The 27,407-nt window shown below is 40.6% G+C and overlaps 1 protein-coding gene across 5 annotated transcripts in view; it reads right to left on the reverse strand.

The window, feature by feature from the left end:
* Positions 1-27,407, reverse strand: part of NFIX (nuclear factor I X) — a 143,107-nt gene that overhangs the window by 42,588 nt on the left and 73,112 nt on the right. The window lies entirely within an intron of this gene.

A 27,407-nucleotide genomic window follows, 5' to 3' on the forward strand; every position in this document is an offset into this window, starting at 1 on the left:
TTATTGTGAGTGAGACACTACAAGGTTTTGATCCTTCTGTTTGCAGTGCCACCAGCTCACAGCAGGGGGAGCACAACATGGTATTCACTAGCACCTTAGCTAGTACGTCCAATTGCTTATATACATGCAGGTTTTCCTATTTATACAAAGGAGACAGAAATAACACATATATGGTTGTATACTAGTGCTGGAGGTCCCTGGGTTTGTGTGCGACTAAGCTCTCGTCATCAGTACGGCTTGTTCCATAAATTTTCCCCGCATTAATTTATTGTCTATGAAAGATACTGCATGTCGACGTTGCTATATCTATTATATAAATGGAGATTAATGTTGGCCGTAAACTTTATATACGATTTATGAGTGAATTGTACCGAGGATGCACTAGATACGATGTCAAAGTCAGTGTCAGCTGCACTGCTACATGGAGTTCTATGCCATTTCTTTATGGCTGTATTTTTGCATGCTACTTAGGCGATGTTCACATCTGTGTCAGAGATTCCTTTGTAGAATCAGGCCAAGACATCACAGTCAAAAACTCCTGCATGGACCAATTCCTATATCAGAGCAGAAATCCTGCTAGAGATGTGAACATAGCCTTGTACAGGTAAATACATTGATAATTGATTTCAAGGTAAGAAACAAAGGTAAAACATTGGCCTTAACCTCACACAATAAGACCATTCTATTAAAGGGGTTATCGGGGTAATAGTAAAGCTTGCCAATGTATTCCTCTCACTATCTAAGCTTTATTACTAATATATAAGCAGAGTACAGCGGGGTACCATATCTGTATGACTGGCGCCCTTCTGCAGTGACATCACTGGTTACAGGTATGCACGGTAGAATATAGTCATGTGACTAAGCTCCCTTGCACACGACCATATGAATGATCAGTGTGCTATCTTTTCTATGGGCCCGTACGTATGACTGTGAATTACACAGTCACGTGTCCTGGCCGCGATATGGAACCTATTCCTGTCTGATTTTGTGGCCCTGCTTCCCCGGCTCTTATTCATTGAATGAAAGGGGCTGCAGAAGCACAGGTGGCATATGGGTGACATCCGTATGTCACCCACGCCGCCCATGCTGTTTATTCATGGCCGCCGTTGTGTGCAACCGGGTTAAGAGTCGGAGCGTCAGGCAAAGGAATGAGACTTCCGGCACCCTGCTGTGCTCTGCAGTTGTAAACTTCTGGGCTCCGGAGACCTGGAAAGCTTATTCAGATCCGGAAATGCACTGGTAAGCTTTATTATTCCCTGGATGACCCCTTTAAGAATCCGGCACAACTCTCCTCATTAGCAGAATCTGTATCCTCTCTTTATCTCCATATTCCAATATTTTTTGCCACGGTCGTTCATTCAGTGTTTTATACTATTTAACATTTTAAGGAGCGAATGGATGTAGTAAAAATCTGCGCTGTGGTACGTGAAGTCCCTGTAATCCCATGCTATGAATCCACAGGCACTTTATGTCTGCCGTATATATGTGGTATCTGTAATAAAGCATCTGTTGGAACGGAATCTGACAAATAATTACTGTAACCTCTGTATGGGATCCATGTCTCTCTGTGGTATAGGTGTGCACATGGAGCTCGTACAGAGGTGTAATATGTTAGCATGCAATTCCACTAATCGAAATATAATAGGGAATTGTATATAGCTATACATTTGGTCACTTATATACAGCACTGGATGTGCACCAGTTACACAAAAATCCATGCACGGATTATGGAAATTTACTGCAGGTTAGAGCCGGCTTGCTAAAACCTAAAATATAGGAAAGCAAATAAAGAGTGGCGTTCTTCAGCTTCTTGCTCCTGTACAAAAGCCATCCTACAGTGCTCGCCTGTCCTGACCTGTTGTTAGCTGCCCGCCAGTTTTTCTTTTCTTGCAAAAGAAAATCTCTCATTCACTTTCTAAATATGGCACACATTTGTGACAAACTGAAAAAATGGGAGGAAAACTTTAAAAAATAGTCAGAAATAGACCATACAAACTTGTGCCACTTCTAACTCCCTCTACAATCCAGATTCTGCGTTTTCCGTTTTTCATCCACCTCATAAGAAATAAAGGAGATTAAGAAGGAAACGTTGTGACACCATTGCATTCAACTCAACTGTGGGATTTTACGGTCCCTGTAATGGGCGATTGTTCTCCAAAAATCTGGGATTCCTGGCCGTATACATCACAGTGATAGAACCTGCACACGAAGCTGTTTCCTATAGAAATATGTGTTATGCGATGCTACGATGACAATAGCTTTACATCTGTTAGATATACAATAAACCTTTAGATGCCCTTTGACTTCCAAATGTGCCAATAGGAGTCTACAACCATTGCTTTCTCATTTGGATTATAGGTGCGGGTCCATTGCACCAGCCTGCTCCTTTATACACCAGAAGTCACTACATTTACAGAGCCATACCTAGCAGAAGAATATTCCAGCCTTCAGTGTCTGAGTCACAGCAGTGTGTACGTACATGCTGATACACACACAGATCGGGTACCCTTTTGGATTGCATTCCTGTTAATAAGTGGGTGACAACTATCAAATTGCTATTTTCAGATAATTAAATAAACCAGATTCATATGTCTGTCCTCCAAGCACACCCTAGACATATTGCAGCTGGTGCAGCCTCCCTCCCCTATCACTGCCAGTGTGAGCAGGGGCAAACTTCCAGCTACAGGCTTAGGCAGCTAGGAGAGTTAGGACTAGTTCACATGCAATTACGCGTGTGCATATTCCGTCGCAGCTGCGGCAATGGGATGCCGGTGCAGTGCATGGCATCCCGTCGCGGCTTTCTGCTCCAGATTGGGCCCAAGTGAATGGGCCTAGTCCGGAGGGTGCTGTCACGAGGCAGGAATCCGCCTGAAGAGAGGGCAGCCCACTAGCGGAAAAAACATGCCGATAGCGGAAAGAAGAACGCTAGCGGTCTACATAGACCACCATTGTGAAGGGTGGATTCCGCGCCAAAATACGCCCCGTGTGAACGGGGCCTTAGGCATGCTGGGAGTTGTAGTATTCTGCAGATAGTGACTATTAGGATAAGTTCACACAGGGTTCTGATCCACAGGTTCCAATCCGAAAACCGGGTAGCCGCGACTGAAAAATGGTGCACTGCAGTAGCATCCAGCCGTGCACTCTGCTCTGGATTAGGCCCAATGAATGGATCTAGTCTGGAAGAGGGAGTGTCTTCAAGCCGAACCGCGAGGCGACCTGGCCTGAAGAATGAGCAGCTCGCTTCTTTTTTCCAGGAGCTGGAAGAAACGGCTCCCAGAAAAAAGACCTGAGCGGCTCCCATTGACTTCAGATACGGCCTCAAAACCCTGACCAAAAATCTCCGTGTGAATTTACCCTCAGTATGTTGCTAACTTTAGTTATCCAAAGATAATCTGTCATTAGACTAGACTTTATATGAGGCTATATGTCAGGTTCGCATCCTAGTGCTCACACCAAGACAAGACACAAATAGTTCTGCGTCGTTTTGCTCTTTAGTAAAAAAGTAGAAATTTGGTGACTTAGTTTTGGAACAGATTTGTTTTGCTTAAGCAGGAAAAACTGGTGTCTATAGATGTGTCTGGGTCATGGTGAAAGAGGTCGTCTCTAAACATAGGCCCACTATTATAGGTATGACCGTACAATGGAAGCATATTTTTTTCCCAAAAGTGTCCTTTGCTAGTTTTTGAAGACCTATGACTTAGGGTCCATCAGTATCTAACACATCAGGATTCAGGCAACAGAAATGCAGAAATTCATAAACTTGCTGCCATACCATCCCCAGTCAGATAAATGGAGTGAATTTTCACTTGCGGAAACTTCTGCAACAAATGTGCTGCATGTGAACATGCCTCAATGTTGCAGTTGCTAGCAGCTAAAAACAGTTGTGTTTGAAACCGGGTGTGTGTACTAAAAATCACTAAATATTACTAATTTCCTTAATATCTTCATGTTCTGGAGTGAGAAATGTTTTGAGTGAGATTTTCCTTTACTCCAACTTATTTTTACATTACTTATAAAGGGACTGTGAAAAAAAAGATTGTGTGATGACTCTGTATTATTAGTAACAGGGCCGGGCTGTGACTAATACTCTTATTTTTATAAAGAGAAAGATGGTTGTCACTAGAAAATAAGTGGAAATGCAGCTACTGTAGTATATAAGGGATGCTATGTCATAACCGGTAGCTGGTGCAAGGGCTGAAACATCAGGGGTATTAGGGTAAGTTAACACGGGTTTTTTTGGACCGGAACCTGATACGGGTAGCTGCGACTTGATGTTGGTGTAGTGCATCGGTATTAGGCCCAAATGAATGGTCTAGTCGGGAGGGAGTGTCTCAGGCAGATGTCGCGAGGCGAATGCGCCTGAAAGAATGAGCACCTCCCTTCTTTTTTCTGGAAGCCGGAACAAACAGCTCCTGAAAAAAAGAACAGACCAGCTCTCATTGATTTTAAAGGGAGCCGTCTTTTTGGTCAGGATTTTGAGGCCGTATCCGCCTCAAAATCCTGACCAAAAAACCCTGTATGAACTTTCCTTTATTTTGTGTTTGGGATGGCATAACTTGAAGCTCCAAAATTTGTAATGGGGCCCCCACTTACCATGTGGTCTCTATAATACTGGTGTTATTTTATAGTATAGAGAGGCCTTTGGGCTCCCTCAGGCGTCAGGGCCCCGTAGTGATTGTTACCTCTGCACCCCCTATAGATATGTCCCTGGTTGCCATAAAGCAGATCTATTATATCCAGGGCTACTGGTGGCACACATGACTGCCGCTGAGGTCAGTGGCTGTCTGCAGCAGTCACATGTTATTGACTTGATGTCCATTTTACAGCCAAGTAAACAAAGCCTGATGAGGAGACCTGGAGTGATGGCGCTGGATCTAATAGGTAAGCAATGCCAGTTTCCAACTACTACTTTGTGAGTTCATTTTCGGTCATGTGTCCTGGTCCAACTGTAGATCTTTTGGCCCTTAGCAGACCAGCAGTAGGGCTGGAGCACTAAGTTGAAATAAGGGCACAAAAGTGCACTTCTTTTTAAGTTTATGTGAAACTGGCCTAAGGCTAGAGTCCCATGTTACAGAAATGCTGCGAAAATTCAACGCTTTTGGTTGCTGCAGAAATGCAGCTGAAAAAAACGCTGCTTTTCACAGTATCAGCGGCCTAATTGCGCTTGCCCCGGTCACCATTTTCCGGCGGTCTGTTATAGTGCTGCGTCCGATGCCTATGAAAGGCAGAAAATCTGAGGAAGAGAGGAGTGAACACAAAGAAGTAAGGGGCGGTGGAGAGTTATGACGCGGGGGATACTCGGATCACAGGGAGAACGCACCCGATGCTCCATGATCGTAATTGGCATAACAGTAGAAACTGAGTTTATCAGAAACTGCGAGGCAAACCGAAGAATGGGAGGTAGGAGTAAAATAGTCTGTTTAACCTCTTCCCACCAACGGCATTTTTCAATTTTTATTTTTCATTATTGACTCCCCCCTTCCAAACCCCATAACGTTATGTTTGCGAGACAAATTTTTCTTCATGATGCCGCCATTATTTATTCTGTACCACGTACTAGGAAGCTGGAAAAAAAAATCAGAATGGGGTGGATTTGAAGAAAAAGTGCATTTCTGCAACTTTCTTACAGGATTTGTTTTTTTATTCGTTCACTGTGCAACCAAAATGGCATGCCAGCTTTATTCTATGTTTCGGTACGATTCCGGGGATACCAAATTTCTATGGTTTTATTTACATTTTAACCCCTTAACAAAAATCCAAAACTGTGCCAAATTTTTTTCTTCTAAAAGTCGCCATATTCTGACACCGGTAACTTTTTAATACTTCCGTGTACTGAGATGTATAGGGTTTCTTTTTTGTGGGGCCGGGTGCATTTTTCAATTATACCATTTTGGGGAATTGCTTTTGCTTTGATTTATTTATTCAAATTTTTATCAGAGGCAAAACAGTGAAAAAATGGCTGTTTGGCACTTTTGACTTTTTTCCTGCTACGGCATTTACCGTATAGGAAAAATATTTGTATAGATTTGTAGAGCGGGCGTTTTCGGACACAGGGATACCTAATGTGTATTTGTTTCACAGTATTTAACTACTTTTATATGTGTTCTAGGGAAAGGGGGGGTGATTTGAATTTTTTAATTTTTTTTTTTAATTTTGTCATATGACCCTCTAGGGGGACTGGAACCCCAGGGGGTCTGATCACTAATGCAATGCATTACAGAAAATCATCATTTCTTTTGCAGGCTACATAGAGAAGCTTGCAAAAGAAAGTGACTGCAGACAGGCCAGCGAGCTTTTACAAGGCTCCCAGCTGTCATGTCAACGTGACGTTGGCCCTGGAGCTTGCAGGAAAATGGCGCCTTGGCCAGCTTTGACTGAGGCGCCAGAAGGGTTAATGCCCACGATTGGTGCGGGCACCAACCTTGTTCATTAGCGCATGGTGTCTTCTGTATGAAAAAAGAAAAAAGCAGAAAAAATTCAGTGAAGGTCGCTATGGAAAAAGCATGCAATTATTCAGCATTTTTTTCAGCAGCGTTTTTAGCTGCATTTCTCTACATTTGGTTGTAGCTCTAGGTTACTTTCACAAGGCAGGATTTTGGCCAGTATTTTGCATCAGTGTTTGTAGGCCAAAACCAGTGGTGGAGGCTTCAGAAATAAAGTACCGTATGTACTCGAGTATAAGCCGACCCGAATATAAGCCGAGGACCCTAATTTTACCACAAAAAACTGGGAAAACTTATTGACTGGAGTATAAGCCGAGGGAGGGAGATGCAGCAGCTACTGGAAAATTTCAAAAATTAAAATGGTTGGGAGTTTTTGGGTGCAGTAGTTGCTGAGTGCTGGGTAATGGGAGGGGGTGTTTTGGTTGTCTGTCTGCCCCTTCCCTGAGCTTGAGGACTGGGGTTTTTTCTTCCCCCACTTGGAATTCAGTCTGGCTGAATTTAGGGGATCTGCAGTGCTCCTATTAACCCCTTCCCAACAGAACAGGAGCACTGCAGATCCCCTATATTCAGGAGACCGGGCACTTTCAGACACAGGGATACCTAATGTGTATGTTTCACAGTAATTTGCTACTTTTATATGTATTCTAGGGAAAGGAGGGATTTACAACTTTTATTTACTTTATTTTTTTACTATATATTTTTTTTAAAGCTTTTTTTTCCCACTATTTTATGGGAGATTCTATACATTACTATTGCGGCTGGTCATAGACAAAAACTGTGCTGAAAAATTCGGCTTATACTCGAGTATATACGGTATAATGAAAAGATTTGCCAAAAATGGTTCCCCTTCCTAGGTATCACAATGAGTCTGCCTGGTACTCAAGAAATGACTATATTATGGCGGGGTCTATAGTGCTCTAATATTCTCTTTCATAATTGATTTTTGGAATTCATTTACATGTACTAAACCTAAGGCCCTCATGCACCTCATGTTCCGTGTTTGGGCCATCTGATATTTGGATGACATCTATGCATTCGTGTTCATTGTGTGTGTCCGTTCTCAGTGTCTGCATGTCATCTGTTATGCTTGTCCAGAAAAAGAAAGGAAGAATGGAAAAGTGGCCCTTCCTGTTTTCTTTTACTTTTTTCCAAGTGTCGCTTAGCAGCGAAACCATGAAAGACAAATAGAACAAGAATGTCATCAGCGTGCTGGGTTTTTAAAAAAATTTTTTTTCCTCATTGAACCCATAGACTTGAAAAGATAATTTTGGCCCGGAAAAGAGACCAAAATAGGACATGCACTGAATTTCTCATACATGCATCTATGTAGAAAAACGGATGTGCGAATAGCCCCATTTACTTGTAAGGGTTGATGAGCTGTCCATTAAAAAACAGGCAGCACATTGAAGATTGTTGTTTGTATAGGGCCTAACATTCCATACAGCAAACTACCTGTATAAAAGTGGTGGAGAGATCTGTTTGGGATACAGTGTGCTCGGAGGGGAATTATTTCTACCCTAATGACCATTTCTGTGTTTTGCCATTAAAAAAAATCTGAAAATCGAAACATGAACCTGCATTACTTTAAAAGGGAAATTTGCAGTTAAAATTTCAAAATGTGTACCATACATAAAAAAACATGGACTGTGCCAGCATTACTGTACAATACACAGAAATATGGTGCAACTTAGGTAGGCTTTAACTTTTTGCCCTGTGTTATTCTGTTCCATTGGCTCTACAGAGAAGCTTTCCATTCACAACCCTGTTATCCTTGTTGAGATTTTTCTGAAGTAAATTCCACAAGTTAACCTCATTCCACTATGCTGTTCCATCCGGTAAAAAAAAAAAATGTCTAAATGGAAAAACTCTGTAAAATCTGATGTACCGTACTGGTAAATCAATGATTATTCTTTCAATTACAATTAAATAAATGTATATATATATATATATCTCAGTATGTATATATAGATATGTGTATATATGTATGTGTGTGTGTGTATATATATATATATATAGATAGATATAGATATGAATGAATAATCTATTTATACTACTGTACGTGAGCATTATAGGCCTGAAGAGTTGCGCAGAACTGCGGCAACAAATCACGCACTTGTGTTTTAATCCAGTTCACAATCCTTCCAGTGTACACCCGTCACTTCACTACCGAATTAGTGTACACTATCAGCCCGACTGTATATATTTTATACCCTTTCAGTCAGAAATGTTTATCCTTCACTAGCTATAGCCAGGAATGAGTGAAAGTTATATACACAGATAAAAGAGAAAGCGTTCACTAGTATGGTAAATTATATAAGCTGTGTCCTACATATAGACGATAAATTATACAAAATAGAAATTACACTCAATCACTCGGGCACATCCATAAATCATAAGCAGCAATTACTTGTTTTACTGTCTCAAACGCGTCTATAAATTATAGACATAAAGAGGGCGGCGTGTCACATTAACACACGGAAACTCCGAGAAATGATGAATGAAATAATCACGGCTCCGGGTTTTGAACTCGGGGCCGGTGCAAGGGTTAAACTTGATATGAAGGCTGCCTGCGTAATTGTGGTGTTGGTGAGTTGTCAGCCCCACGCTAATTACTGCCGCCCGGAGGATAATTACTCTCTCGGCACTTACAGCCACCGCAACAATCTCGGCATTTACTATGTCACCAAACTGCACCCTCTGTCATTAACAAGTCAGTTCCCCCCCCCCCCCCAATACCATCTCACAGTCTGTACAGGGAATATTCAAGGGTATGTAACCCTGATTTACCGCTAAGGCCATTGCTGGAACCTTTCAGCACTATACATACACGACTGCAAGTAAAAGAAATATGGAATGTAAGGCTTTGTAATATAGAGGACAATAATAAATTTACTGTCCGTGGCACAGATCTCCACTGATGGGAAACATTATCAGCATGAGTGCCCGCCATCAGTCATGTTGACTGAATTCTTTTGGAATCCAAGCTCAGAGGGACATAGTCTCACTTTTTCTGTATAACTTCATGATCACAAATGTAAGCTTTATCCGAATACTCCCACGTTGGATATTCACACGGTCATGCTCAGTTTGTTACAGTAATAGGGCTACCCATATTGCCCTTTCTCTTGCATTATAAATTGTAGGCTCTGCTGGTCAGATATCGGAGTATATTCTCTGTGAACTATGCAGGATAGACTGATATTTTACCTTTTTTAATGGCTAACATAAAATGATGACATATTGCGAGCTTTTGGAAGTACTAGGTTCCTTCATCAGGCTGGTATAACATATTTATACAGTGTTTGATGGAAAGCAGTAATTGTGCATCAAACACTGTATTCCTTTATAAGTGTGCTTACCTTCAGATATTGTGTTATACCAGCCTGATGAAGGAACCTAGTAGTTCCGAAAATTCGCAATATGTCATCATTTTATGTTAGCCATTAAAAAAAGTATCAACTACTCTCAATCTTTACATTTCATAGCTACTGGCTAATAGGGTACAAAGACTAAATTGTTCTTATATTTTACCTGCATTGATGGAATACGCCATCACAAGCTATCAGTAGAGCAGACATTTGTATTGCTGGTCAAGGCCTCCTGCACACAAACATCCATTTTTATACGACCGTCTGGTTTTTACTTGGATGAACTTTATTATTCTCTATATTTTAGCCCAAACTATTGATCTGTTTGTAACAGCCATTGCTCAGATGCAAATGTGTTTGGATAACTGTTTACAATGGATCCATTGGCTTGTGTTGGACGTGTGATGAACATCCATCAGTCATGTGCATGAGGCCTATGTCTGGGTTACCTCTGCTTCAGAGGATCTGTTACCACCCCAATCAGCGAAATTACAATATAGTGGAAACCTGATGAACCCCAATATAGTCTGTGGGGTACATTGGAATCCTAATGGAATAGAAAATAATAGAAATCCTAATAGTGATGTGATCACAGTTTAGTTTACCTCATAGAGGATTGTCTTGACCAAATTGTCAGCACTAGAATGTTCCATTCACTGGCAACAAGCAGGGATCCTGATACACTTAGACTAGGGCTATACAGAGATCAGCCACGGCTCCTGATTATTTGGTTGCCCTGCAGCTCCTTCAGTATTGGTAGTTAGTGGACTTGCATTGCGACCCCTAGTCTACCACGACTTCAAGTCACCAAAAAGTTGATCAGTGTTTAACTGTTTTTGTGTGTAAGGTTTGCAAAACACACTAGGTAGGGATTGAGTCATAATACGATCTTTGGTTGTGCGACCAACCTCAGAGTTCCTGCGCTGCACTTTAGCCCACCTGCAATTGCCCATGTTCAGAAAGGAAAGGAAAGTGTAATCCCGTTCATTGGGATGCGGCAGGGTTTTCATATTGCCCACATGGCCCTTCTATCTACTTATACAGATTACTGGCAGCATATTTGGCCTCTGAATACTGACTAACATAAAATGAGTTTTGTCTCAGAACGGCCATGGTACTGCAGGGTATATTAAGGATTTGCTTTAACCACACACTTATCGCCAGTAGCCTCAGTCCATGAAATAGTTAAAAGTATCAGGCGGTGGGAGATGCGAAGAGAAAGTGAGAGGGTTAGCCTAAACCACCTGCAGAGGAGAAAGGAGGGGGCTACTGAAAGCCTGAGGCCAAGTTGACACAGATTAGTGCAAGAGTGTCAGGGGTCAATGAGACAATGATTACAAGGTCATGACATCAATAACACAGACACGTGTCACTGGGGCTCCCATATATCCTACACACATGCACGGCCTAGACAGAGCAGCGCTCCTAAAGTACCACAACTAAAATACTGGATGAAAGAAATACACACATTAAACAAAGACAACACTATCTTATTGCATAAGGATCCAGAGCAGACCCAGTCATTTCTGTGATCTGCTAATCACGAGATCTGTTTTGTCAATTTTGATATCCTTGGCAATCCAATCCAAACTGTTTATGCCATACAAAATGTTATTATTAGGCCTCTTTATGTGATCATTTCCTTAAGGCTCTTTATATTGTCATTTTATTATAAGGCCTCTTATGTTGTATTGTTATTATTAGGCCTCTTTATATTGTAATTATATATTAGGCCTCATATGTTATAATGTTATTAGGCCTATTTATATTATAATATTATTATTAGCCCTCTTTATATTATAATGTTATTATTAGGCCTCTTTATATTATGATTGTATTATTAGGTTTCTTTATATTATAATTTTATTATTAGGCCTCTTCATATTATAATTTTATTATTAGGCCTCTTATGTTATAATGTTATTATTAGGCCTCTTTATATTATAATTTTATTATTAGGCCTCTTTATATTATAATTGTATTATTAGGTTTCTTTATATTATAATTTTATTATTATGCCTCTTTATACTGTATTGTAATTTTATTATTAGGCCTCTCTATATTATTATAATACTACTATCAAGTAGCATGTAATTTACGTTTTGCAAAAAAAATTAAAAAAAATGTGGCAAACGTGCAAGTTCCCAGCTTAGTAAGTGTACATGGGCATTTCTTGTGTTTCAGTCTGCTAAGAAGATAAGATCTGTTTATCCAGCAGTGGAAGATTCTATTAAGTTCCATTAATTTGCTAAGGCTTCGTTCATCACTTGTAACCTCCTTTGAGTTGTGGCTTTACTACCGGCCAGGGTCCTGCCGATCATAAAACACTTTTGTCGGAAACCTGTTTTTTTATTTTTATTTTTTATTTTTTTAACCTCGGCACATTATTAACTACCCCTGAAATCTTTGTCATATTTGACTCTATTACCTGTAAAGATTGTGGTATCACAGCAGCCATGAAAGAAGTGGCCAGAGAGCTTGATGTCCAATAAAAATATATTCGATCACATCAAACCTGTTGGTGAATGTGGTTGGCCTGTTGTGGTTAGTATTAGCCTTTTGGTCTATTTGACAGATATCATATATCAAGAATATATATTATTGTGGGAAAGATTCCAAAAGTAGGTAAAGGTCTTGGACCTTGTGTGACCATCAAGACTATGGCAGTTTCCTCAGTGTATGTAACAGTGCCAGCCATTCACAGCACCGCAGCAAAGTCCGACAACATTTCATTACTGTCCTGTGTCTGTAAAAAGCAGGAATGCTCCCAGGGCGGGGGTAGACAACCCCCTTTTCCAGCCCTTCCCCGGAGGCTAAACTGAACACTGTGATCTTGGCACTCCTGCTGTACGCCAGGATTGGCCCACTTGTAACCAACTTAAGTCTTAGAAAAACTGGGACGTTGTCAGGGACAGAGACTCTTGGGGACACTTTCTTGAAATTAGGGATTTTTCTTAATTTGTGTAAATACCAAACAATGTGTTGAGTTAGAACAGTTGCGTTGAGGCGAGAGACACGTACAAAGTTAAGAACTTCGTCTAAGTTTTCTAACAGCAGTTTCAGCGTCCGGAGCCAAAAGTGTATACATGTGTTGTACAGAATTCTAATTAAACATGCCACAGACATTAGGTCACCGTAAAACTTCACTTTTAAAGGGGAAACATCACCAAACTCGCTCTTTTCTGTGGTTAGCCTATTTTGGCACGGTATGCAGATCCAAAATAAAGTATTCAACACATAGATCTTTATATGCAATTGGTGCCATCCCCTTAAAGCTCAAGTCACTTTTTTCAGCTCATCTTATTTTATTAAACGGAATTCCCTCGAAGTGATTTTTCATTTTTCCTATTATTTCTTCAGCCCTTGGGTGTGGTTCTCGCACCAGTTCCAAGTACTAAGCACTAAAACATGGATTTTCCAGACACTCCGTGAAGCCATCTACCTATACAAATAGGGAATATGTCTGCATGTTTTTCTTACAGCTTCCTTTTATGTAAAGTGAATGCAAAGAAGGATGCTCTAACTATACAGTCACTGAATATTTTTGCGTAAATGGGAGATGAACTAGGGTGTCATGGAGGATTCTGAAGGGTATTTCATTCTCAATCTCATTTCCAAAGCTGTGTGCATGTGCCGGGTGTATGGTTGAACAGCACGGACGGCATGTAGATCAAAAACGCGTGCCTCAATGGACTCATTCAGGTATAGGACCTATCCTTAATTTTGCCCCAGGCTCATAACAGCGTACAAGGGCCTGTGATAATACACGAGCGTGTGTATAGGGCAGTAGAAATCTGTAGCGCTTTATCTTCATAATTCATTTGCTTTATTATATTCTATTATATTACTTTTTTGTGTACTTTTGTGCCTCCATGTACACGACTGCTATGAAAATTCTCTCACTTGCCCTTGGAAACAGACATCCTGTCATGTGATCTAACATGTCTTCAGAGTCACCTGAGCTCCCACAATACATTGCTCCATAGTAGCAGGAATCAGCAAAACTCTGATTTTAGGCTTAGTCTTAGGTAGTATAGAAGATATAACTCAGGATAAGTGCAAGAGAAATAAAACGAAGTATTATCATATTTCGTTAAGGAGTATATGGCCCTGTAGGCCTCCATGGGGTGACTTACAATAAACCAGTCTTCTAAACAACTTATATGCCGCCATAGGGACTGGTGGTGACACAATGAGCATACCGTATATACTTGAGTATAAGCCAAATTTTTCAGCACAGGTTTTGTGCTGAAAAAGCACCCCTCGGCTTATACTCGAGCCAGCAAAAAAAAACAACAAAAAAAAACTTTTTTTTTTTTTTTTTTGGGAGGGGGGGTCTATGACAAGCTGCAATATCAATGTATAGAATCTTCCATAAAATAGTGGGGGAAAAAAGAAGCTTTAAAAAATTAAATAAATAAAAGTTCTAAATTCCTCCTTTCCCTATTATACATATAAAAGTAGAAAATTACTGTGAAATACATACACATTAGATATCCCTGTGTCTTAAAGTACCCGGTCTACTGAATATAGGGGATATGCAGAGCTCCTGTTCCGTCAGGAAGGGGTTAATAGGAGCACTGCAGATACCCTATAGTCAGCCAGGCTGAATTCCAAGTGGGGGGAAAAACCCCAGTCCTCAAGCTCAGGGAAGGGGCAGACAGACAACCAAAACACCCCCTCCCCTTCCCCAGCACCCAGAATCTTCTGCACCCAAAAACTCTGACCATTTAAATTTTTGAAATTTTCCAGTAGCTGCTACATTTCCCCCCTCGGCTTATACTCGAGTCAATAAGTTTTCCCAGTTTTTTTGTGGTAAAATTAGGGGCCTCGGCTTATATTCGGGTCGGCTTATACTCGAGTATATACGGTAACTCTTTTATGTTAATCTATAATTTAATCCATATACAAATCAGCTGTTCTGTGCATTTGGGGCATAGCCGTGATTATCTGAGCCCCCTATTTTGCCCGATGTGCGGCCTCCACAGGCAAAACTCATGTCAAATGAGATAATATAACAATAAAATTATGTTAACATGACAAATTGTGATGCTAGAAACGTCCCTTATTTTGCTTGAGAGTAAGGCATAGGCAATAAAAGAATGGTCTGAGAAACCCAGATCCCCCCACCCAGATCCCTACAATGGCTTCTCAGCCTAACCAGTTTGCCTCGGACTGATGAAGGTTGATCACCCCGACACAACGGTTTAAAGATTACTTATGTCCGAGTAAGGTTTGTTCATTCATTCATTCATTTATAGGACTGCTACCTTATAACAGGCAGCTCTAGAGGCACAGAGGTTTTTTGGATAAAGAAGAAATTTACATTCCTATTTCCCAGAGGAGTTTTGTATGACCCCTTACACCAATATGGTGCTGTCCCTAAGAATCTATTGGATATTTATCACAAGAATTATCATCTTCCATTCAGAGTACTTATTACCATCTGTACTTTATTTTGAAGTTTCTGCCCCTCACACCTGTATTTGACTGCGAGGATGTAAGAGTAGGGTTGAGTGATCGGGATCAGAAAAGATCGGATTCTGATCAGTGATCAAGTAAATTTCACGATTGCGATCGGAATTCCGATCCTGATCTTTTCCAGTGGGATCGAGGTCAGAGGTTATCTCAAAATTGGCTCAACCCTAAAAGTGACTTTTCCCATAGAGAAGCATTGACTAGGGTTGAGTGATCAGGATCGGAAAAGATCGGATTCCAATCGGCGATCGAGCAAATTTCGGGATCAGCTGCAAAATGAGATCGGATTTTAAAATCGATCTTGAAATCTCAAGATCGGCTCAACCCTACATAAGAGGCTTACTAGTTTACCAAATCTCTGTTTTATAAATTAAATAAGTTACATCCAAATGAAATTTCAAATAGTTTTTTTTCACCCAATCATAATAATCTGGTAGCTGGAAAAATTATGGTTTACAAGCCAAGTCTTAAAGGGGTTGTGCAATTAAGGACTCAAATCCCCTATTCACTGGACAGGGAACAAGTGCCCAATCGCTGGGTCAGCCAGTGATCAGGAGCACTAGGGACCAAAATTCCTCCAAAAAGCCTCCTTGTGAATGGAGCACCAGTGCGCTTGCATGACCGGTCCTTCAGTCATGGGGATGCCAGAACTGTAATCTCCAGCAGCTTCCGCATTCCCATAAAAGTGAATAGAGCGCCGGTCACACGAGCACACTGGTGCTTCATTCACAAGGAGGTTTAGGGAGCACTTTTACTCTTCCAGCAATTGGACACTTATCCCCTGTCCTGTGGATAAGGGCAAAGTATCCATAATGGCACAACCCCTTTAAGGTCCCTTTAGATGGACCAACCATATTCATTCCTGGTTGCTTTGCCATATTGATATGCAGATCAATTCATTCAAAGCAAATCATTCATTCCCAGGCAGTTTTTCCAATTGTCGGCAGCACATCGCCCTGTTGCATAAATTATGTGACCACCCGACAAACAAACATTTGCCCATTTATTGGGTGATCGTTATATGGCCCATTTATTGAGATAACTCATTCCTCATATTTGACCTGTATAAAGAGTCCTTTAGACAGGCCCTCACTGATGACTAGCCTTGTGTAAGATATAGATATGGACACAAATACTGCCCTGTTTAACCTTTAAATAATATATGGCATCCACATACTGTGGGCACTGCTGTGTGGTAATGTTGCATTGGATTATCATGCAGTATCATCGTGTCACTTAAACGACTTATGTTTAGGTTGTGAGCCCTATATGGGACAGTGGCTGACAGTGTCTGCAGGTATATGTTGGTGATACACAAGGCAGTGTTGGACATCTCCATATCATATATTAGATTGGCATCAGTGGGGCCTTGCATGATATCATCTATCAGGTCTCTCTAACCCTTGTATTCCTCTGCCGTACCAAGCCCCATACTGTAACATGCGGAGTGTCTATGCTTCTTCATGTGCATGACGCCGAAGTAAATAGTTAAGCTGAACTTCCGCCACAATAACCACAATTATGGATAATCATGTAGATGATTTCACACCAGAGGAAAAAGTCTTTCATTGTAATTCTGCCACTGCTGATTCTGAAAACTTATTTTGCAACTTCACTTTCTGCTCTGTGCATTGGCCTTCCCAATGGGCTTCCAGAGCCCTCCCATAAGGAATAACCAATAGTTTAACGTACTAAGAACTACTAAAAATCCAAGGAAAAGATATGAATATATCTTAAGACTATCAGTGAGCTGCTATACAGCAGAAAGTGGTTATCGGCATAATCATTCGCTACTATTGCTGAATGGCTGAATGTGTTTATTGTACAAACGCTATAAGGCCAACAATGCCGCCCTGCTCTAATATTGGATCAGAACAGATCTTACTATATCGTTTAATACAATCCAGTCTAGCCAGAAGACTATGGAGACCAACCATCGTTCAGTCACCAGGTGATCTTACTGACATGGACTCATATCCAGAATGAACAATAAAATACCTTTACATTCTCAGTCTCCATCTAGAAATGCCTAGCACCAGGGGCGTAACTACCGTGGTAGCAGCAGAGACAGCTGCCACAGGAAACTGCTATCTCCTGCCCGCTGTCCCCAGGCCCTGTGCCGGCATCTATACTAGTAGATTGAAGGACCTGAGGCATGACGTCATCATGATGTCATCAAAGGTCCATAGTTTAACGAATTCCCATGTTTGTAATTACTTAGGATCTTCTTACTGTGGAAAGGAAATGCGTACTGCTCCAGATACAACAGCAAAATGGACGCCATTACCCAGAACATTTAGTTAAAGGAGTCCTCTCATGTGGGAAATGTATGAAGAACCCAAAAGATAGATGTCCAGTACATGGAGTTCCACCTCTGGGACCTGCACCTACTGTGAGATTGAGGGTCTCCCCAATCTCATCACATGATCACCGCACGTGGAGAGGTAACTATGCATCCTGAATGACCAAGCCGATTAGTCAGATATTCTCAGACCTCCCAATTGAAGTGAATACAGAGAAGTGAACATACATGGCCATCTCTCTCCCCAATGTCTGCCTGTGACATGAAGGCAACATGCCTCAAAAATGGATATGTTTTTAATCATGGAGGACTTCTGACTTCATACTATAAATGGATACAGTGTCACCTAAACCCATGCAAATGTGACATTTGAGAGTGAGATTTTGAGGTTGACTAAAATAATACCTACATTTTTTAGATATTTACATTTAAGGCTGTTAGACTGTATTCACACATTAGGCTTATATCAAGCCTAACTGGTTGTGAACACAGCCTTAGGAAAACCAGCAAAAAAATTAAATTCAGTACATATAGAATTGGTGATTAAAGTATAAATGTCTAATGGAATATAGGTGAATTGTAAGGAGAAAAATATAATGAATGGGCGGGATAGCTAATACATAATTATTGATGCATCGTAAAGACATGAAGAAGCCATAGATAAAATAAGCGAAGAAGAAGGACTGTAAAAGTAAACCCCTCAAAAAAGGAGCAGAATAGAGCCAAACAATTAGGTGAGAACTACAGCTACCTAACACAACAGCTGTTGGGTGCTCGGTTGTAAAAGAGACTGAAAGCTTAGAGGATGGAAACTCATGTAAAAGAAAGTGTGAAAAGAACAGTACAGGAAGGGTTAATTTGTGAATAAACACAAGTACAAGCGCACAATGCTCCACTGTGTAAAAGCAGCTCTGCCCTCCTCTATATACCTCTGTACACCTCCAAATACCTCCCCTCTGCCAGAGCAAACATGCACAGGGTAAACTAACTAGAGGACAAAGCAGAGACAAATGTCACTTACAGGTGCATGTTACTGTCCTCAACTGAACCTCTGACTTGCTGGAACATGGTATTCAGCTTATTATAACCACTGTTGCATCTTATAAAGATTCTGAATGTCTGGTTAATCCTCTACTGTCAAATTAGTAACCCATATTCTGACCTTAATATTATTGCTTTAATAGATTAGTAATTTTACTATATTTTTAAGACTCTTTTTACCTCCTGTAACATTGTACTACGTGAGCAACATGGCTCCTGATCCTCTTAATACCACTATATTTTACAGTAACCCGACTTCTGATCCTATTATTAATATAACATATTATTACAGTAACCAGGCTCCTGGTCCTCTTATTACCCCTGTAACATCTTATTACAGTAACCCAGCTCCTGATCCTCTTATTACCCTGTAACATCTTATTACAGTAACCCGGCTCCTTATCCTCTTATTACCTTGTAACATCTTATTACAGTAACCCGGCTCCTGGTCCTCTTATTACCCTGTAACATCTTATTACAGTAACCCGGATCCTGATCCTCTTATTTCCCCTGTAACATCTTATTACAGTAACCCAACTCCTGATTCTCTTATTACCCCTGTAACATCTTATTACAGTAACCCGGCTCCTGTTCCTCTTATTACCCTGTAACATCTTATTACAGTAACCCGACTTCTGATTCTCTTATTACCCCTGTAACATCTTATTACAGTAACCCGGCTCCTGATCCTGTTATTACTCCTGTAACATCTTATTACAGTAACCCGGCTCCTGATCCTCTTATTACCCTGTAACATCTTATTACAGTAACCCAGCTCCTGATCCTCTTATTACCCTGTAACATCTTATTACAGTAACCCGGCTCCTGATCCTCTTATTACCCCTGTAACATTTTATTATAGTACCCCGGCTCCTGATCTTCTTATTACCCTGTAACATCTTATTACAGTAACCCGGCTCCTGATCCTCTTAATACCCCTGTAACCTCTTATTACAGTAACCCGGCTCCTGATCCTCTTATTACCCTGTAACATCTTATAACAGTAACTCGGCTCCTGATCCTCTTATTACTCCTGTAACATCTTATTACAGTAACCCGGCTCCTGATCCTCTTATTACCCTGTAACATCTTATTACAGTAACCCGGCTCCTGATCTTCGTATTACCCTGTAACATCTTATTACAGTAACCCGGCTCCTGATCTTCGTATTACCCTGTAACATCTTATTACAGTAACCCGGCTCCTGATCCTCTTATTACCCTGTAACATATTATAGTAACCGGCTCCTGATCTTCTTATTACCCTGTAACATCTTATTACAGTAACCCGGCTCCTGATCCTCTTATTACCCCTGTAACATTTTATTATAGTACCCCGGCTCCTGATCTTCTTATTACCCTGTAACATCTTATTACAGTAACCCGGCTCCTGATCCTCTTACTACCCCTGTAACATCTTATTACAGTAACCCGGCTCCTGATCCTCTTATTACCCTGTAACATCTTATTACAGTAACTCGGCTCCTGATCCTCTTATTACACTGTAACATCTTATTACAGTAACTCGGCTCCTGATCCTCTTATTACTCCTGTAACATCTTATTACAGTAACCTGGCTCCTGATCCTCTTATTACCCTGTAACATCTTATTACAGTAACCCGGCTCCTGATCTTCGTATTACCCTGTAACATCTTATTACAGTAACCCGGCTCCTGATCCTCTTATTACCCTGTAACATCTTATTACAGTAACCCGGCTCCTGATCTTCGTATTACCCTGTAACATCTTATTACAGTAACTCGGCTCCTGATCCTCTTATTACCCTGTAACATCTTATTACAGTAACCCGGCTCCTGATCTTCTTATTACCCTGTAACATCTTATTACAGTAACCCGGCTCCTGATCCTCTTATTTCCCTGTAACATCTTATTACAGTAACCCGGCTCCTGATCCTCTTATTACCCTGTAACATCTTATTACAGTAACCCGGCTCCTGATCTTCGTATTACCCTGTAACATCTTATTACAGTAACCCGGCTCCTGATCCTCTTATTACCCTGTAACATCTTATTACAGTAACCCGGCTCCTGATCCTCTTATTTCCCTGTAACATCTTATTACAGTAACCCGGCTCCTGATCCTCTTATTACCCTGTAACATCTTATTACAGTAACCCGGCTCCTGATCTTCGTATTACCCTGTAACATATTATAGTAACCCGGCTCCTGATCTTCTTATTACCCTGTAACATCTTATACCTGGCTTCTGCTACTCTGTAAACACTGTATACTTGAACCTTTTACTAACCTCTGACTACTTATTATAGTAAACCTGGGTCTGGGCTTCTGCTTCTAAAATGTAAACATTAATATATAGTAATGACATATTTATAACTATGTTTGATATGACATGGAACAAATTTATAGTATGTAAATACAGCTTTCAGAAACCTTTCTGTCTCATTTACATGTGAATGGCTCTCAGTATTCATTCACTATCTTATTTGTCTAGTAATATTGAATATTAACTTAGCAGGAAAGTCTCATTTGAAGTAGTCATGGATTGGCCTTTTGTGGTGGGTGGGGACAAACAGCTGTTAACGGGGCTCGGGAATTGAATAGATGAAATAAACTATGTCATGGAATTCATATTGAATGGGACACATTGGAGCCAAAGCATTCTATACAGTGCAATGTCTCTTGACTGAAACATTCAGGGTCTCTCCTTTGCACTGTCCTCTCCCCCCCCACCCCCACCTCAGGAAGAAAGGATTGCCAGAGTCCCCATACTCTGTCCCCAACGTCTGTTCGATCACAGATGTCTCCGTGAGAGGAAATTCAGCTGCTCCCCTGTTTATTTGGCAAGAGAAAAGTTGGAACAGAGAACATAAAAATAAGAGGGAGGAGTAGAGTCACTCCTTCATTGCCAGGGGTTCCCGGCGAAACCAAAGGGATTCAACGACATGGCAGGGAGAGACCAAGTGCACATGAAATTTAACTATAACATTGAGAGATTGTCCTTCTTACCACATGGTGCGAGACCCATGGGTATGCATAGGACTCCCATTGTTGAGAAAGAAAGAGAAGAAGACTCAATTTTTACATGTACATAATGTTGTGTGGTCCCAAAAGACAACCTCATGTGTCCTTGTAGAAGTCAAAATGAGTATCCTAGAAACAGATCTCAGCAGTGGCTAGCAATGATACTGGATTGCTCTTTTCATTTTTGATGTTGGAGCATCTACAATACGATGTCTGACTCTTACTATGGCTTGTGGTCAATGTATACACTTACTACATGCAAGTAGTCCATAAATGGCCAGACTGGACATGATTTAGATTTTTAACCCATGTACGGTTTTACGGTTCAATTGTCAACATTTCCCTCCAAATTTTTTGACCCACACAGAATGTTGGGTATTAGGTGGTCAGTATACAAAAAGGAAATTATTACTACACTCCAGGATATATCGCACACAATTCTACTTTCGGCTGTAATGTGTCAAGTAATTTCTTTTTTACATAAAAAATTAACGTTCAACGGGTATTAGGAATAAATAAGGACTTTCATGTATTTTCCCCCAAAAAAATCTAATGGATATATAGCCGTAAAAATAATATATGTATCTTATAACAACTGCAAAGTAATTAATATTTCTTGAATACAGGAGAGTCAAAGGTTAGTTGTAGATTTTATTGGGGCCTAAGATAACTTCAGTTGTGAAGGTGAAGACCTAAGGTGACTTATATACTCTAGTAATATCATTAGTATGTCATCTTATTCTTAGTAAATTGCTATTTTATATATTACATTGTTATGATAACATATTTCTAGGTTATGTTGGATTTCTGATACTGATGGGTTAACAGAAGCAGTGAAATCTCTGAGATAAGGATTGGTGACCTATCATGTTCAGCTGCTCATGTTTATGTCAGAAATTAATTTTCTATTTAGAGATAACAAGCATAGTAGACAGAATACAGATGGTATTAATGTGACAACTTCCCATATACAAGAAACTGGACAACCTGTAGTTAGATGTGGTTTTTATTTCCTGTCCTCCTAACCTGATGGACACAAGTGTGAGTAGGGTTACCTGGCCACGCTGGCTGGCATTCACACTTTCCCCTTTGCTCTTTTCTTCCTGACCATGGGCTCTGTGCTCCAGTCCTTGGCTGTAGGGTGCACTGGCTCTTTAAGAATCTGTAGACTCTGCAGCCTGCTTCCCGCCAATCTCCTGCACATGTGGAATATTTAAGACACCTTTCTCCACGGGAAAGTGTCTGAGCAAACTGTTTCCTTGTTCTTTAGATCCTGTGAAGATTTGATCTGATCCTTTTTTGCCTTCTCTGACTCTTTGCCTGACTAGTTGTATTGAACAAACTCTGCCTGCCCTGACCTGTCTGCCCCTTTTGTCCTTCTCTTCTCCATCTCTCAACCTGCCTGGGCAGCTGTAACTGAAGAGACGCCTTCAAGAGTTAGTAAGTGACCTGGTGGTTTGTCTGCAGTTAAGTCCATAGCCCTATATGGAAGTCAGAGGGTTAAATCCAAGGTCCCACTAAGACAATGCAGTTAGTAGTAGCCCCAAGGCAAATTCATTCAGGGACACAGTGGGCCCACACCCTCTGTGTTACACCAACATGCAAACTGTCCCTGCCACTACTCAGCAATACATACAGAAGGGAGCTATGTTAAGATAGAGTCTGTCCTTCCCAACAGTTAGTGATACAGATAGTATCAGCGATGTGCTATAAGGTTTGCTCCTCCCACCACAAGGTGACACAGACAAAGGAGTAGCTTTGCGCTATAGAAGCTGCTCCTCCCACTGCATGGTGACAAATGCAGGTGTAGTTTGCAATAGGGTGTGCTCTTCCTACTACATGGTGACACAAACCTTATGGAGTAGTTCTGTGCTATAGTGTCTGGTCCTCCCACCACAATATGACACAGATATTAAGGTGGAGCTTGTGCTAAAGTATTTGCTTCTCCCACTACATGGTGACGCAGACAGAAAATAAGAGCTGTGTGCTTAAGTGTCTGCTAATTCCATGATAGGGTGACACCGACATTAAGGAGGAACTGTGTTTTATAGTGTCCGACCCTCCCACCACAGGGTGACACCGACATTAAGGAGGAGCTGTGTGCTCTAGTATCCGACCCTCCCACCACAGGGTGACACCGACATTAAGGAGGAGCTGTGTGCTCTAGTATCCGACCCTCCCCCCACAGAGTGACACCGACATTATGGAGGAGCTGTGTGCTGTAGTGTCCGACCCTCCCACCACAGGGTGACACCGACATTAAGGAGGAGCTGTGTGCTGTAGTATCCGACCCTCCCCCCACAGGGTGACACCACCATTAAGGAGGAGCTGTGTGCTATAGTGTCTGACCCTCCCACCACAGGGTGACACCGAAATTAAGGAGGAGCTGTGTGCTGTAGTATCCAACTCTACTACCACAGGGTGACACTGACATTAAGGAGGAGCTGTGTGCTATAGTATCTGACCCTCCCACCACAGGGTGACACCGACATTAAGGAGGAGCTGTGTGCTGTAGTGTCCGACCCTCCCACCACAGGGTGACACCGAAATTAAGGAGGAGCTGTGTGCTGTAGTATCCAACTCTACTACCACAGGGTGACACTGACATTAAGGAGGAGCTGTGTGCTATAGTATCTGACCCTCCCACCACAGGGTGACACCGAAATTAAGGAGGAGCTGTGTGCTGTAGTGTCTGACCCTCCCACCACAGGGTGACACCGAAATTAAGGAGGAGCTGTGTGCTGTAGTATCCAACTCTACTACCACAGGGTGACACTGACATTAAGGAGGAGCAGTGTGCTGTAGTGTCTGACCCTCCCACCACAGGGTGACACTGACATTAAGGAGGAGCTGTGTGCTGTAGTGTCTGACCCTCCCACCACAGGGTGACACCGAAATTAAGGAGGCGCTGTGTGCTGTAGTGTCCGACCCTCCCCCCACAGGATGATACCAACATTACGGAGGAGCTGTGTGCTGTAGTATCCGACCCTCCCCCCACAGGATGATACCAACATTAAGGAGGAGCTGTGTGCTGTAGTGTCCGGCCCTCCCACCACAGGGTGACACCGACATTAAGGAGGAGCTGTGTGCTGTAGTGTCCGGCCCTCCCACCACAGGGTGACACCGACATTAAGGAGGAGCTGTGTGCTGTAGTGTCCGGCCCTCCCACCACAGGGTGACACCGACATTAAGGAGGAGCTGTGTGCTATAGACTCTGCTCTTGTTAACCAGGGTGAAATAGATTGGGAAGATTTATGTGACAGCCACAGGATGATCCAGACAGAAAAGTGTTATGGTATCTGCAATATGCCCACATGGTGTCAAATATGATATTAGCCAATGTAACCTGGAGTCTGCCCCTCTTCATCCAGGGTGACTGAAGTGTAAATAATATACTGGTGTGTGTTGTTTGTTGTCTATTCCTTAGTGGTGTCAGGATTACATAGACAGGTAACTTGCTGAACCCTCCACAGAATGGCTGGATCCACCATTACTAGCTGATAGCTCACAATCCTACATATCCTACATAATCCTACAATGAACTATCCCATAACTATAGTTATTTATTATGAAGCTACTATTTGAACGCCTAGAAGATATATTTCTTCTTATATATTACACTGTTGTAGTTACAGCTTACATCCTATATATGTTATAGAAGAGGTCTAGTAGTCTTTCTACCTCCGTATACTTATATAAAGTATAATAATGATATAATTGATGTTGATGAGGCCATAAATGTTACAGTCCGTCCTGTACATGATGACAGACACTATATCAGCACGCCTGCAGAGAGTTGGGAATGGCGTGACACATGTGAAAGGTCAGAGGTCAGGTCCTCCTCTGCATGGGCTCTGACCTTCCTGACGTTTCTAACCAGCAAATGATTTTTTGCTTTCACCACAGGAATTGCGCATCCTCTTTGTAAAAGTGACACAAATCTTATTATTTCACAACTTTTCAACAGTAATTCTCTAAAGATTTCTCTATACGGCTTTAAAATAAACAAAAGTGGAAAACGTATAGATACTCGAGTCGTTCTGCTCCTCACTTTCTCGTCTTTTGCAATATAAAGTTGGTAATCTACCAATATAAAATTGACATGGAGCCATACAAATCTCAACATGAACTAGTGTGTTTAGCATAGGCTAAATATAAGCAAGATGGCGGCACCTGCGGAAGTCGTTGGTAGTCATGGGGCCGGGATGGACGTGATTTTTTTTGGGAGAATTTATATATATAATGGGTAAAAAGACGTGGCACTTTTTCCAAAGCTAAAATCTGTGGAGTTCAGGTTGCCAAACTCTGTCTGGGGCAAAACTTTATTACCTCTGTGGAAGATCTAGAAGGAGTCAAATAGAATCTATAGAATATGGCTGTTAACTAGTTACCATATTTGTGATATATAGAACTGATGCCATAGTGAAGCATGTTGTCAAATACAATTGCACATCTTGAGATTTTTACATTATCCAGCAATCGTAGATTAAAATGTCAATTCTAATGACAAATGACCCTCGAAAGGACATGAAAGTTAAGTTTACTAAGACAAGCGATTTATATACCGTGTAGAGCTCATGTCAATGACTTGTAAGTGGTACAGTCAATTTTTATTTTTCTTATATCTTGTGCAAATTGACTTTTTTTTTATAGTGCAAATGTGCTGCATTTTTTCTCATGCACTTCTTTTACGTCTAGAATATACTAAGGAATGTTTAGAATACTTTAGTATATACCTCAAGCAGCTGGATTTAACAGTTACACTATATATATATATATATATATATATATATATATATATATATATATACTTCAACTAAGAAGACACTGGACTTAAAAGTTAACCTTGATATAACACAAGCAAACAAGTCTGAATAAAATATGTTTCCTCAGTATTATAAAGAAAAGAAATGCAATAAACACTCTCAATAAGTGATAAGAAGTTGATGGAAAAGTTAGTTACAGGATAGAAAGCAAACAAAGTAAAGTGTTTATCATTATAAAGAATAGGGTATAGGTTACAATCAGGTGAGATTACCATATCTGTATGCAAAATATGTATATATATATATATATATATATATATATATTACGTATCAATATCTATGATATATGTAAATATATATATATATATATATATATATATATATATATACACATTAAATATTTAAATGAGCGACTTAAAAAGGTAAAAATTAAACAAAAAAAAATCCCACAGCGCATACAGTTACTGTCCATTAAGAAGTATTATAATAATAATAATAATATATAATTTTGGTAGTTTATTATATTATCAAATAATATGGCAGGTAATTTATATATCAACTCAAAAATAAATGTGCTTGCACATGTATGTATGTATACAGAGATAAATACGTGTGTGTGTATGCATATATACACACACACATATATATTAATATACACACACATATATTAATATACACACATATATTAATATACATATATATATATATATATATATATATATATATATATATATATGTACAGAGCACACCTGTCCCCCTGCATATGTAAATAAAGTAGGAATTCCACTGTAAGTATCTATTACTTCTTTGTTGTATTCAGCTGCTTACGCTTTTTTAGGGCTAACGGATACATTTTAATACAGTTCAGCTGTAATGTATGTGGGAGGTTTCCTTGATGTTTGTAATGATAATTACCTGCTAATAATAGAACATAGATAAATATACTTATCTGATATAGTCTCTTTTTCACAAACATCTGGTTCATTCATTTTTAGAAAATTTCATT

This window comes from Leptodactylus fuscus, chromosome 5, assembly GCF_031893055.1.
Source record: "Leptodactylus fuscus isolate aLepFus1 chromosome 5, aLepFus1.hap2, whole genome shotgun sequence".
NCBI lineage: Eukaryota > Metazoa > Chordata > Amphibia > Anura > Leptodactylidae > Leptodactylus > Leptodactylus fuscus.